Below are 15,737 nucleotides of genomic sequence, written 5' to 3' on the forward strand. Positions count from 1 at the left end.
TTTATATTGTGTGAATGCAATCAGGCTTACATCCAAATTTTCTTCAATCAGGATATTGGTATTCTATATCTCTATGACCTTTTTTTTCAGGCTTTTTAAAGAGTTGAAAGGACTATCTCAAAGAATTAAATAAAATAATGCTATTAGGAAACATGTAATATAAAAGTAAGAGAGAGGTGATCCTGGTGTTTGTCCTGCCACACCACTGACAGTTGTAAAACATTACCTACTTTGGAGCTCAGTTTCTTCCTTCTGAAACTGAGTCCTTTAATAGATGATCTTCAGGTTGCCTTCAAACATTTAAATTCTACGATTTAATGCTAAAATAATTTATGCATACCAATCTACTAGAGAAGAGAGTAAATGAAGTTCCAAACAGAATGATCACTATAATACCTATTTTGATAAATTAAGAGACAGCTTCTATGCCTAAACATTCAATCATAAAAATGTTGAGAGTAATCTTTAATACAGCAATTTGGCCTCCTGCTACTTAGTCTCACATTTTGTATATTTTAATGAAAGATAATCACTCAGAATTATAATTTCAGAACATTTAAGTTGACATTTTAGTGAGAATAAACACATTTTTTTTTGCTTGGAAAATAGAAATTAAGCCTGGGCAACAAAGTGAGACCCTGTCTCTACAAAAATTTAAAAAATTAGCTGGATGTGATAGTGTGCACCTATAGTGCCAGCTACTCCAGAGGCTGAGGCAGGAGGGTCACTTGAGCCCAGGAATTCAAGGCTGCAGTGAGCTATGATTGTGCCACTCCAGCATGGGTGACAGAGTATAGATGTAAGTCCAAAATAGCAACATAAGCATATTATGGAGATTAAACACAATAAAAGTCTACACCCATGCTCTGAGAAACCCTTCTCAAAAAGAAAGAAAGAAGAGAAAGAAATAAAGAAAAAGAGAAGGAAGGAAGGAAGGAAGGAAGATACTAATCTTTATTTAAAAAGTATCTATGGATGTGGTGGTTTTAGTTGAGGAAATCTATTTAGTGAAGTCTCTAGGCTTTAGTTTCTGTACTTAAGACAATGCAATCAACTGCATTTTTGGTTGTGTTCATTAGCGTTCTTTAGCTTCCTTTATTGTTATAAAAACTACCAAAAGCTGAGAATCTTTTGAGAAAACAATCAATAAAGAGACTTTGTCTGTGTCCAGTGATTCCCACCCCACATACTCCTTTGCTTTGGCTTCAGTGAATGCAGGAACTGAGACCATCATTACTGAAAATGTGGCCCTCACTACTGACACTCAGCATATCTACACATTCTTTACCTTCCACATTCCAGCATTACCTCTGTTAGAGTCTGGGGAATCTAACATAAACATCAGTGCAGGACTTACAGTTAATTGCTTTCAAGAAAACAAAATACACCATTTTGTCATTTTATGGTATGCATTCAAGGGGTGGGGTATGAATGGCAAAATCATTGACAACTGTTTCACTGGCTAGAGCATCTGGATTTCTCTTCAAATTTGCAGAAAGTTTATCTTTTTTTTCTCATCCAATCCATCTCATCTTTAGCCAGCTTATCAAATTGCCAAGCAATTTTTGGAATAGGTGTTTTGTTTTAAAAAAATTAGTTTACTATTGCTATTGATCCAAGATAACTCCACTTTATGCTTCTTGAATATAAAAGAGATATAAGTTCTACAGGATCCCTTAATTCTATCATGTGGAGAATATGAATTAAATACCTACTATGTTTAATAATTTAAAAAGACTTTGGGACAATGTCAACATATTTAAAGGGGAAAAGGCTTTGAGATTTTGGGGGTATGTACTTTATTTTGAACTAATTGCTTTTCTACTAACATATCATTTCATTTCATGCTTTAGAAAATCTTGTGAGAAAGGCTTAATGTCCCTCCATTCACACATGAGGCTGAGAGGCTAAGAGAGGTTAATAATCCGGTCATGGTCACACCCCTTCCAGAAAAGGAAGGAACCGGGATACAAACCTGGATATGGCTCCAAAGTTCATGTTTGCATTAATTCTGTGCTGCTCTCTTCAAGGAGCTTATGAGCTGGTGGAAGAAGTGAACATGCAAATATCCCGACTGCAATATTGACCAAATGCCCGTCTGAAGAGTACAAACTGAAAGTCTGTTTTATAAACACAACAATTCCTGAAAGTTAAATCAAAGTTTGGTTTAAACCACCAATGTTTCGTATACATTTCATAAATGCTGAGGTTGATATAAGATCTTATCTGTCATCAAATGTCTGATTTCAATTTTTGTTATCAAAATGGCCTCTTTCTTCTTCTTAATTGGTTTTCTAATTAGGAATTGGTTTAAATTTAGACATACCAATAAAATTATATGAACATATAACTATAATTTTTCATATTTGTATGGTAATAATTATTTTAAAAATACTACTCCAATGTAATAAATTTTTACCTTGCATATATCTTCTGCATATATTTATATATTTCTTAAGATGATTTTTTTAACAAGTATTCATTTTTTAACATGAATATTCCATTTAGTTGTAATCAGTCTACATGTAACTTTATATACTGCTTTTTTGCATATAACATTACATAATACTCTTAGTTTATAAAAATTTAAACTGAAAAGACTGGATTATGTTTCTAAAAGAGAATAATAAATGTGATACTGTCATAACACATTTTTAGAATTTTTAAGTTGTTTAGGTAGATTTCTTTTTGCCCTCAAATATATCTTAATATTGAAAATTAATAAAAGTAGACTACAATATCACCTACCAGATAATCTCTGGTGATTTTAAATTGAAGCATGAACTTTTACTGATTAGAAAATTCAAAAACTTAGGAAAGGTATAAAATTATGAAAAGAAAATCTTCGTCACCTCCTTAGTACTTGTCTGCAAAGCTAACCAGGATTAATTTGCTGTTTATTCTTCGAAATAAAAATAGACACATACCACTATGTGTAATATGTGTCCTTCTATTTACACAAAAGAGACCATGCACATATCCTATCTTACACATCTATTCTTTTACTTAGTGACACTTTGGGGACTCTTTTCATATCCTTAGGTGGTTCTATCACATTTTTTGAAAGCTTCAGTCTGTATAGCTTTCCATTATATTAAAGTCTCAACTTACTTAGACAAAACATTTCTTCTCATTTATATGCTATAATGCTAGATCTATATTGTGCAATGAGAAAGCTGCAATCTGTATCTTTTCTATCTCATTTTTGTTATTCTATCAAATCTATGTGGTAAGTTTTCAGAAGTTTAGTTCTTAGGTAAAGGAGTGTTGTCATTTAAAATGTTGATGAACAGTGTTAATTTTTTTTGTATATATGTTGTATAAAATTTGTCTCCCAAAGTAGACAGCAATAGCTAACTTTCCAGAGTGGTCACTCCTAAACACTTACAACTTACTATAGTTGACATTTGACATGTATTAACTGATTTAATCCTCACGCTGCTTTAGACACTATATTGCTACACATATTTTTTTTTTATTTTTTTTATTTTTTTGAGATGGAGTCTCGCTCTGTCACTTAGGCTGGAGTGCAGTGGTGTGATCTTGGCTCACTACAAGCTCTGTCTCCCGGCCGGGTTCATGCCATTCTCCTGCCTCAGCCTCCCGAGTAGCTGGGACCACAGGCGCCCGCCACCATGCCTGGCTAATTTTTTGTATTTTTAGTAGAGACGAGTTTTCACCATGTTAGCCAGGATGGTCTCAATCTCCTGACCTCGTGATCTGCCTGCCTCGGCCTCCCAAAGTGCTGGGATTACAGGTGTGAGCCACCGCACCTGGCCTTTATTTTTATTTTTTAAATTTTTATTTATTTTTTGTGAGACGAAGTCTCATTCTGTTGCCCAGACTGGAGTGCAATGGCAGAATCTCGGCTCACTGCAACCTCCGCCCACCGGGTTCAAGGGATTCTCCTGCCTCAGCCTCCCAAGTAGCTCGGATTACAGACATGTGTCACCACACCAGGCTAATTTCTTTGTATTTTTAGTAGAGACAGGGTTTCACCATGTTGCTGCCCAGGCTGGTCTTGAACTCCTGAACTCAGGTGATCCTCCCGTCTCGGCCTCCCAAAGTGCTGGGATTACAGACTGAGCCACCACGCCGAGCCCTATATTTTAAAGAGAAGGATCTGAAACACAGTACAGTGGCTAAATCACTTAGCCAAAATCATGTGGCTGATAAATAATGAAGCTACGCTATGAACACAAGCAGTTCAGCTGCATGGCGTTAACCACCCCAACATATTGCTTAGTGGTGCGGGAAAGAGTAGATCCTTTCAACTTTTGGATTTTGACTAATGCAACAAATGAAAACAATAAGTCAATTTGAGTTAGATCTTTTTTAATAGGTGAAGTAATATTTATGTTTTGTTCATTACACAAATTTCTTTTTCTGTTAACTACTTTTTCATACTTTTGCATAGTTTTATATTGAATTATTCAAGTTTCTCAGTAATTTTTACAAAATCAATAGAAAAAAATGAAGTGAAACTTTGTGATATGTGATACACTTTCCAGAGAGAACTTTTATATCTTTATACATTTCAATTTATTGATTTTTAGCTTCTGGATTTGATCTTCTTTCTGACATTTTTATTTTATTCGAATTATTTCAGTATATCATTTGCAACATCTAATAATTTTTTAAATTTAAAAATGATTGTTATTGATTGTGTATTATAAGAATCCAGATGATAAAAAAGTCTTTCATAATTAAATAAAAAGGTTGTTTTTAAAATAGTCCTTCAAAACTGATGTTTATAAACTGACAATAGCTGAAAAGAGGAAGATAGGTAGTTGGGAAAGGTAATATATACATGGGAAAATGGTACAGGTATCTGCCCCAGGCTAACTGGATGAATAGGAAGAAATTGATAATGAGTACAGCTACTCTGTGTGCAGTGTCACTGAACATACAGACCTGAGGCCTTTCTTTTCCCACTTTACTTGATCTCATTTGTCTAAAAGCACAGTAACCTTGAGACTGGAAAATGTACAGTAATTTATGCAGAAATTAGTCCATGAGGGGTGAGAAAATCCTACGTTCTTTGCTTGTGACCTGAAAGACGTCTAGATCTGTTGATGAAATACCAGCAGTTTTAACTCGTCACCTTCTTCCTAAATAAATATCAAAAAATAGAGGATATAATTCAACATAAAATGAAAATTCTTCTGTGAAAATGGCAATAGCCTGATAAGGAGAATTTACTTTTGTATCTATATTGGTTTATAGGTAAACAGGCAACATTAGTAAAGACATTTGGAATTTTTTCCCACTCTGACATGTGATTTCAATATCCACGATTGGTTCCTAGCAAGCTGCCTTCCATCTCACATCTGAAAAAAAATAAATAAATAAAAATTTGGAGCCACTATTTGTTTGATTAATTTGTATGAGCCCAGCTGTTAGAACATTGAGTATGAATTTAGATAAGGGAATAAAATTAGCCTCATCTGTCCAGTCCTACTGTGTTGTGTTACCAATTATATTTAATGGAAAAAATCTGATGGAGAAAACGTTTGGCAGTAATAAAGCAGCTGACAACAGGAAAATAAGCATAGTTAGAATTTAAGAACATCTTGGTTTTCTAGCCCTTATTCGTTAATTCTATCTTGTTTCTTTTTTGTTGTTCTCTTTCTCTGTCTCTTGATTGTTATTAATTTTCCTTTCTTTCCACCACGTATACCAAATATCAATCAAAAACTTCGCTTTTATGTTTAAGGGATGAAGGCAACGACTAATTATTATAAGAATTACACTTTTTCCATTTTCAACTTTGTCTGGGAATAGACCCAGGTTTGAGTTAGTCCTAAACTTTACTGGACAGCTCCTGATACAAAACATTCATACCCAACTCTCTAAAAGGGAAAAATGGTACTTAGTAAAAGTTTAAGCACATAACATCATCAGAAATAGAGGAGATTCTGTTGTATCCATGAACAAATGCATTTATTGGGGAAAAAGGCAGATGTGCATAAATCTAAGCTACTCTCCAATACTGTGTGAATTGAGGGGCCTGACTGAGGTGTTGACACTGGCCCTGGGGAGTTCCTAATCTGAGTGCAGAGCCAGTTGCAAATGTGTTTTCAGTCAAATATAATTACTAAAGAACACAAATATAACGTTTGCCATCCAAGACCTTTGCAACTTGAAACCCCAGATTAACTTGCGCTGAAGGCCTTTTGAGTGAAGATCAGTCTGGAAAGATTTTTCAGGAAAGATGGTGTAGCTAACCAGATAGAGGAATCTGACTCCAGATCTAGTGGGCCGCTCCTCTTATTCACAGGCACTAGCCACAGCAATTACATGTTTTCCTCATTGATATGACAGAGGTGAGCCAAGACGTAGAGGAGGGTATTATCTCTATCTTCACTATAATATCAGTGCTGTGTTTAATATTCAGGGACAAAGGATTAGCTTCGTTTTCAGGGAGAGATTTATAGAATAATGAGCTAAATCTGTGTTTAATAAGGTTTTTGTTCTTTTGTGTTCACTGTAATGTGGAAGTAATTTCAGTCTTTCTGCACAGAGGTCCCGACTGACTCCCATCACAGTATCGGCAGAGCTCCAGCTACACAGTGGAACACGTCATCTCTGGTTGCACATGGCTGGCAGCCTCTGAAGATTGGGTTTAAACTGATGGGGCAGGTCTTTCTCATTCAGTAATGCCTGACACAAGTGGCCTTTATTATATTAATAGCTTACCAATCTCCATTACATTGAACTCTTTCCAGAAGTTCTCCAAGTTTTGTACCCTACTTCATGACACTAATACATTATGCACAGAAAAAATGTCCATATTATAACAATTTGTATGTTTATATATGCACATGCAAAAGTTAAACTGGGAACAAGTACATATTGAAATATATGTATGTGTGTGTATATACATACACACGTGTGTATGTGTGTGTATATACATACACACGTGTGTGTGTGTATATGTATGCACACACATAGTGGCAATAAGGTGCTGGACAAAGATGAAGATCTTGGTGCATCCTAATGTTGAATTTTGTAGAATTTTTAAATATGGGAATTACTAAAAGGATCATCTTTAATAATTTAGAAGTTTCATTAAAATTGTATTGTAGATTCTGTGCTCTGCCTTGCATGTCAGGTGATCCGAGATCTTGCCCAAGTCAAATATAGGTCCTATGACATTGGGCAAGTCACTTAAACTCTCTAAGCCTTCCTTTCTGCTGGGTAAAGTTAAGTTGAGCTAGCTAATCTCCAAGCTGCCTACCAGGTCCAAAGGGCTGTGGTCATGACCAAAGGGATCCATTAATGAACTTCCCTTACAGAGACGATCCCAAGTTAGTGACAGAACTTAATGCTATTGAAAGTTCTATTTAACACTGTAGAACCCAAGAGTGAAACTGAATCAAATAAAAATTCACACTTACTTGAGAGCTCCTAATCTGTCAACATTTATCTGGTTTCACAGATGCTTTCTTTTTCTCTGATACAAAACTATTTATATTCAAGATACATGACATAAAATTGTTTCTAAGTACATCTTTATAAAGCCTCAATGGCTTATTTAAGTTGTTTCAATTACCTTTTTCTGCATAAAAAAGTACTCCAAATCTCTGCTCCCGAGTCTGAGGGTCAGAAACATGGAGGGTAGCTCACCTCTGCCTCATAGAGTCAGGTGGGGTCAGTTGGGGTGACTCATACACCTGTGGATTGGCTAAAATGGTTTGCTTGGGGCCTGTTATGGACTGAATGTTTGTGTCTCTTCAAAATTTATATGTTGAAATCGTATTCCCATTGTGATGGAATTTGGAGGCAGGGCTCTTGGGAGTATGAACTGAGAAGTGGGCCCTCACCAGACACTGAAACTGTCAGCAGTTTGATCTTGGACTTCTCAGTCTCCAGAATTGTGATAAATGAATGTTTTATAATCCACCCAGTGTAAGGTCTTTCATTATAGTAGCCTGAATTGACAAAGGCAGGGCCATATGTGTGACCTCAGTTTGTGCTGTTGGCTACAGTCTGTCACTCCCCTATCCTTGGATAATGGCTGTGATGGTGGGAAGAGCTACAAAGATTTCTCCTACATATGTGGTGACTCAGGCTTGTCCACATGCCCTTCTCACCCTGTGAAGCTAGGGTGGGCTTCCCACGGCATGGCAGTCTCAGAGGAGTTGGATTTCTTACATGGTGACTGCCATTCAAGAAGGAGGAAATGGAAGCCTCCAGTCCTCCGAAAGACTGGGCTGGAACTGGCATAATGTCACTCCCATCATATTTTATTGGCTCAGCCAGATTTGGCAAGTACATAAATGATCTCCATCTCTGGGTAGTAGGAATGGTCAAGAATTTGTAACCATCTTTAACCTGCCACAGTAACCACTTCTGGTTTGATTACTTCCCTAGAGGCAGAAGAATTGTTTAGGTTTTGTCATCTACGTGGATACCTTCTCCATTTTAGTTACTGGCAAGTTTAAATGACCAGATTTTTTTCCAAAGGGATATTAAACCACTATGAGGGTATAACTAATATTCAGAAATTCAACACAGGCCTCACTTGTAAAATGCCTTCAGCAGTTCAATATAGGCACCAGAGGGTACAGTGCTTTTTGCATTAGAAGCACACACTTTGACTCTCAGCTGGAGACAATCTCACTTGAAAAAACTGTACAGCCTTACTGATGATGGATAAAGTATTAATTCTGTAAAAAAACAGTATATGAGTTTGCTAGAGCTGCCATAAAAAAGGTGTCACAGACTCGGTGGCTTAACTAACAGAAATTTATTTTCTCACAGTTCTGGAGGCTAACAGTCCAAGATCAAGATGTCAGCAGGATTGGTTCCTGAGGGCCTTGAGGAAGAATCTGTTCCAGGACTTTCCCTTTGGCTTGCCATTGGCTATATTCTCTCTGTGTCTTCTCATGTCTTCCCTCTGTATTTATTTCCAAATTTCCTCCTCTTATAAGGACAGTAGTCATTTTGGAAAAAGGACCACCCTAATAACCTCATTTTAACTTGATTACCTCTTTAAAGACCTTATCTCCAAATACCATCACATTCTGAACTATTACAGATTAATGCGTCAATATAGGAATTTTGTGAGGGGCAGGGAGACAGGATACAACCAACCCACAACACCCAGATACATAGCACAATCTCTTTCTTCTAAGCCCCCTGTGCCTGTGTCTACCACTTCATCCCCCAATTAGCTATATTTGAAAAAGTAAGAGGGAAAGAACAGTTGAAGGGGGAAGAAAGAGAGAAAGAAGACAGACAACTTAGATTATGTGCCCTAAATGCTGGCCTTACAAAACTGGAGCAAATCTTAACCAATCATTGTAGCAAAACCTTTTGTTTATGAAGGACGTTCCTTTTGTTTCTTTTCAGTCCACTCTACCTGCTAATTAAAATCAATAATATGACATGCCGTGCTATCTTTCCTACCTGAGACACTTAAACTGTATTGTCAGGTTTGGTTTATTTCATTTTCTGGGTTTATTTGCCAGTTAATCATTTGTTTTTATATTACAAAGTGGCTCATCTCTGCCTCATTGCACACTGAAAGTAATGCCTGACAAGCGATTGTCCAACTCTCACCAAACCGTGCTTGTGCAGGTTGGCAAAGGATGCTCTCAGCATAGACAAGCTGACTTACATACAGCCAGCCTGCCTTTCCCGTCTCACTGTCAGATCTGTTCATAGGTCCTGACACAGGGAAAAAAAAAATCAGAATGATATATAGAATTAAAGGATAATGGAACTGGAATAATGTTGAGCATCTTAATTAGAGACTTTGGGCAGGATATAATCATACACGTGAGTTGAATATGTAATTAGGAGAATAGTAGAATCTTTGAAAAAGAAGGAAGCGTTAGTATTCTTTAGTTAGCAAAATGCACTGTTTCATAGAATGTAAAACAAACAGCACCAAAGAAGACAGAAAGTTTTATAAAATGACTTTCCCAAGGTTTACTCATTTCTTTATATAAAAGAGAGTGTGCTTCCAATGTACTGCGAAGATCTATAACATTATTTACTTATGTAAAAGAAAACATTTTTCATTAATTATTTTGCCCATCTTCTGAGTCCTCCTGTATTTCATATTGTACCAAGGTCTATCAATAAATTGATAAGCTCACTGCAAACAGAATAAATGTGCTTTTGAGACATTGTATGTGCTGCACTTCATTTATTTAAATGAAGCTATTGCTCTAACATCAATGGGACATTCAATTTGATTTTTTTTCTTTAGTGAAAATGGATATTCACTACTGACATTCACATTTTATACCTTAAGTCATTGATGGTAAACAATACATAGCTGCCAAAAAGATGCCTGAGATGAAGGGTAGAGTATGAAACTAACTGGTTAAAGTGAAAATTGAGCCCATGACTCATAACCTCAGCTTTGTAGAACTGCCTTAAAATTGGACTTTGGTCTAAGGTGCTTGAATATAGTTCTGGTTTTAATTTTCTAAGTGGCATTACTCTCTAATCCAAGAAATAATTTACAATCAATACAGCTTTTAGAATCCAAAAAATCTTAAGTATAAGGCAATTATAGGTGAATTAGAAAACAAAATTTACTGGTAGAAAATAGTAACTGTAAAATTTAATTTTATTATTTGATAAACAACATGGCTGATAAGCCCAAGTGTTAAAAAGCCAGTGAGAAATAAATATATTTTTGGCAAGCAGCTTTTCAATAGGAGACTAAGAACTGAAAACTCACTATGAGAATGGGTGGGATTTACAAACCTTGTAAATAATTTCAGAGCAGGCTAGGGACAGCTTGACACCCTGAAAACCTTGCAAAATTAATCTTTCATGACAATATTTGAAGACTGCCATCACTGTCATCCCTTCAACAAATATTCACTGAGCTGTGACAAGCACAGTGCTTGGGGCTGTGAATAGCACAGTGGTATATAACATAGACTATGACATCAGGAAGTTCATGGTTGGTGTCACTTATTTAACAAGCATTTATTGAGCACTACCTATGTGATAGGCACCTTGCTAAATATACCCTGGGGATTAAATAGAACATATGACATAGTCCTTATGCTCAAGATTTACCTAACCGCTCCACGTACTGATTTATGGAAATTCTGAAACTATGTTTGTTATTTACCCAAAAAAGACACTAGCTAACTAATTGATAGAGAAATTTTCTGCAATATTATCTCTCAGCCTTCAGGCACCTGCATCTTTTTTGCTACCTCACCTCTATATTCTTAACTGCTCTGCTCTGGTTTTTGTAAGTGGTGTTCCTTGTGTGGCCTGTATTTTCGAACTCTGCTCATGTAATGGTGTTTGCCACACAGTTGAACTTTTGAATTAATTCTTCTATATTTTGACCACACAGTTTTCTTAGATACCTTTTGTACCTGGTTCTCAATTTCCACTTGCTTTGACCCTTCATGTGTGTATCCTGTAACTGCTGTCTGGTATCTGAAAAAGTCCTTTTTCAGAAAGCCTAATTCTGGTATTTTACTTTGTTGCATTTCTAGATGAGAAATACTGATTGTCTAATCTGCTTGAAAACTGACGAAAATCTCTATTTAACATTTATTTTTAATCCTGATGCACTAAAATCGAAATGTTATTCAGTTTTTAACATAATGAAAGAAGAGAAACTTGCATATTAAAACAGAGACATTCATCTAATTAGCCTTACTAATAAAATTCCTAGGTAGTTTGAAAAATAAAGATTTGAGAAGATACTTTGCTTTGACATTGTTGAATTCAAAGTCACCCAGAAAGAAAATTTGACATAATATAATTTTTTGTCTTTTCAAATTTCCCACTGAGAAACAAAAATAAAATTCTAAGCCCCCAGAGGACTGAACCAACCCTCTCTTTGTCAAGGGGAACCTCATGGAAACCTTGGAAGCTGAGTTCGTGACCATGATGGGATGGGGGATCAGACATGGGTTATATCCCGACTCCCTTGCTAACTGTCATTAGGCTTTCTTCCCTCAGGGCTAGACAGAAACCAGCTCTTTCAAAAGTCTTGCCAGGTACAGAACAAAGACAAAACGAGATTCATCCTTCCTTCTTCCCTCCCTGAGATGTCCACTTCCTCTATTTCCTTTTCTTCAAATGTTGACTTTATCTTATGTAAAAAGTAGATTTACCAAACACCAACTTAAGTCTCACCAGTATGTTTTTATTCCTTTCACTGCTGCCCTCCTCCCCACTTTTTAAATAAAATATACAAATACTAAACCTCTGGAGAACCTCTTTGGACAAAACAGCCACATGTGCCTGTGACTTGAGTTTTTCCCGGGTGCACCCTCAGGCTGGCTCAATAAACCTTGATGATTTAAGATTTATTATGCCTCAGTTACTCATTTTGGTTGTCACCACCATATTTTAGGCTGTTGTTTGTTACTCACTGGAATATGCTTTTATTCCCAGAAATCCTGAAAAATTCTTCCAAATATAAGTTTAATGAGCATTTTAATACTAATTCTCTACATAGGGTATTATGAGTACATGTTTTTTCATATCACCCTTTGGCTTACCTTATTACAGCAGCAACAGTGTTTTACTTATTTTAGTTGCAGTTAGAAGGGTTTCTTCTAATCAGATTACATTTTTCTTTGACAAATTTATGAAAAGAAGCCTTGCCAGGAGAATCTGATAATTTATTGCAAAATTACATCAGCTGATTTTTAAAAATTTTTATTTCCATGCTTTTGGGAATATAGTTGGTTTTTGGTTACATGGATAAGTTCTTTAGTGGTGATTTCTGAGATTTTAGTGCACCTGTCACCTGAGCAGTGTACACCATACCCAATATGTAGTTTTTTATCCCTCATACCCCCAACATTCCCCCTGAGTCCCTAAAGTCCTTTACATTAATTATTCTCATGCCTTTGCATTCTCATAGTTGAGTTCCCACTTATAAGTGAAAACACTTATTTGGTTTTCCATTCCTGAGTTACTTTGAGTAGCTACCCCAGTAGTAGGATTGCTGGATTAAATGGTAGTTCTACTTTCAGTTTTTTAAGGAATCTTGATACTGTTTTTCATAGTGGTTATACTAATGTGCCCTGCTCTTCTGTATTTACAGTAAGAGTTGTTAAAGCAAACTAAATATGGCCCGAGAAGGACTCCATACTTCTATATTTGAGTCCTTGTAGATGAACTGCAATCTATCATAATAGGTAGATAAGATTGAAAATTTAATTTAGGAGTATGTGCCTGTAACAGTGGCTGAGTCTTGGCCAATCTCAACAGCCATACTTCAAACAGTCATACACTGCTGAATGCTCAAACTGTGTTCAAATAAGGCAAATGCCGAGCTGTAGCCAATCCAGCTGTTTTTGTACTTCACTTCCAATTTCTGTACATCACTTTGCTTTTCTTGTCTATAAATTTGTTCTGTGCACGAGGTACCCCTGGAGTCTCTCTGAATCTGCTGTGATTCTGGGGGCTGCCTGATTTGTGAATTGTTTTTTTTTTATTATACTTTAAGTTTTAGGGTACATGTGCACAACGTGCAGGTTAGTTACATATGTATACATGTGCCATGCTGGTGTGCTGCACCCATTAACTCATCATTTAACATTAGATACATCTCCTAATGCTATCCCTCCCCCCTTCCCCCACCCCACAAGAGGCCCCGGTGTGTGATGTTCCCCTTCCTGTGTCCATGTGTTATCATTGTTCAATTCCCACCTATGAGTGAGAGCATGCAGTGTTTGGTTTTATGTCCTTGCGATAGTTTGCTGAGAATGATGGTTTCCAGCTTCATCTATGTCCCTACAAAGGACATGAACTCATCGTTTTTTATGGCTGCATAGTATTCCGTGGTGTATATGTGCCACATTTTCTTGATCCAGTCTATCATTGTTAGACATTTGGGTTGGTTCCAAGTCTTTGCTATTGTGAATAGTGCCGCAATAAACATACGTGTGCATGTGTCTTTATAGCAGCATGTTTTATAATCCTTTGGGTATATGCCCAGTAATGGGATGGCTGAGTCAAATGGTAGTTCTAGTTCTAGATCCCTGAGGAATCGCCATATTGTCTTCCCCAATGGTTGAACTAGTTTACAGTCCCACCAACAGTGTAAAAGTGTTCTTATTTCTCCACATCCTCTCCAGCACCTGTTGTTTCCTGACTTTTTAATGATTGCCATTCTAACTGGTGTGAGATGATATCTCATTGTGGTTTTGATTTGCATTTCTCTGATGGCCAGTGATGATGAGCATTTTTTCATGTGTCTTTTTGCCTGCATAAATGTCTTCTTTTGAGAAGTGTCTGTTCATATCCTTCACCCATTTTTTGATGGGGTTGTTTGTTGTTTTCTTGTAAATTTGTTGGAGTTCATTGTAGATTCTGTATATTTGCCCTTTGTCAGATGAGTAGATTGCAAAAATTGTCTCCCATTCTGTAGGTTGCCTGTTCACTCTGATGGTAGTTTCTTTTGCTGTGCAGAAGCTCTTTAGTTTAATTAGATCCCATTTGTCAATTTTGGCTTTTGTTGCCATTGCTTTTGGTGTTTTAGACATGAAGTCCTTTCCCATGCCTATGTCCTGAATGGTATTGCCTATGTTTTCTTCTAGGGTTTTTATGGTTTTAGGTCTAACATGTAAGTCTTCAATCCATCTTGAATTAATTTTTGCATAAGGTGTAAGGAAGGGATCCAGTTTCAGCTTTCTACATATGGCTAGCCAGTTTTCCCAGCACCACTTATTAAATAGGGAATCCTTTCCCCGTTTCTTGTTTTTGTCAGGTTTGTCAAAGATCAGATAGTTGTAGATAGGCAGCATTATTTCTGAGGGCTCTGTTCTGTTCCATTGGTCCATACGTGTTCAATTCAACTCCGTTAAATTTAATTCAGCTGAAGTTTTTCTTTTAACAGAGTTAAAAAATCAAAATCGAGTTAACTGTTAGAGTTGTGTTTCTGATTACCTTAAATGGCTTGGTTGAGAGATTTTAATAAAATTGTGCAGAGATATCTCATCTACTTGGTCACTCACAGAGCCTGGATTTATCAAATTTTGTTTGTATAAGATTTGTATTTTTTAAACAAAATAACATTCCCTGGGTTCAATTTTAAAGATTAATAAAACCAGTTGAAAAAAGAGAAACAATTAGCTAGGAAATGATTCCTTTGACATATATGCTATTGAATTGTCAATATAATGGCTTTTCCACCATGTCCTCCCTCACTTTACCTTTTCCGAATTAATCAATCCATTTTTTTAAATGCACAGATATAAGGAATTTTAATTTTGGGTAATGACAGCAAAGAAGTATATTTGTCTGCTAGGACTGCCATAACAAAATACCAGAGACTTGGAGGCTTAAACAACAGAAATTTATTTCAGAATTGTAGAAGCTGGAAGTCTAAGAGCATGGTGTCAGCAGGGTTGTTTTTTTCTGAAGCCTCTCTCTTTGGCTTGCAGTTTGGCCACCTTCTGGTTATGTCCTCACATGGACTTTTCTCTATGCATACATATCCCTGGTGTCTCTTTGTGCGTCTAACTTTTTTTCTTATAAAGACAGCAGTCAGTTTATATTAGAACTCACACTAAAGATCTAATTTTAACTTAATCATCTCTTTAAAGAGCCTATCTCCACACTCACATTCTGAGGTACTATGGTTAGGGCTTCAGTATATAAACTTGGAGAGGACACAATTTAGCCCAGAAAAAGAAAACACTTATTACTCATTCATTTAAAAATGAATTTGACATTCTTATGCTTCAAAGTTATGATCTGGTCTTCTGGATTGCTTTTTTACACTG

The 15,737-nt window shown here is 36.3% G+C and overlaps 2 long non-coding RNA genes across 2 annotated transcripts in view; both read left to right on the forward strand.

Moving 5' to 3' along the window:
* The window catches only part of LOC112133480 (uncharacterized), a 77,418-nt gene extending 67,298 nt beyond the window's left edge, over positions 1-10,120 (forward strand). The window contains exon 3 of the long non-coding RNA XR_002915151.3: positions 8,767-10,120. This is a non-coding gene — a long non-coding RNA (uncharacterized LOC112133480). The remainder of the gene's footprint in view (positions 1-8,766) is intronic.
* LOC112133515 (uncharacterized) overlaps positions 1-15,737 on the forward strand; it is a 298,342-nt gene that overhangs the window by 230,686 nt on the left and 51,919 nt on the right. The gene's annotated exons all lie outside the window — the stretch shown is intronic.

Source organism: Pongo abelii, chromosome 4 (genome assembly GCF_028885655.2).
Source record: "Pongo abelii isolate AG06213 chromosome 4, NHGRI_mPonAbe1-v2.0_pri, whole genome shotgun sequence".
NCBI classification, from domain to species: domain Eukaryota; kingdom Metazoa; phylum Chordata; class Mammalia; order Primates; family Hominidae; genus Pongo; species Pongo abelii.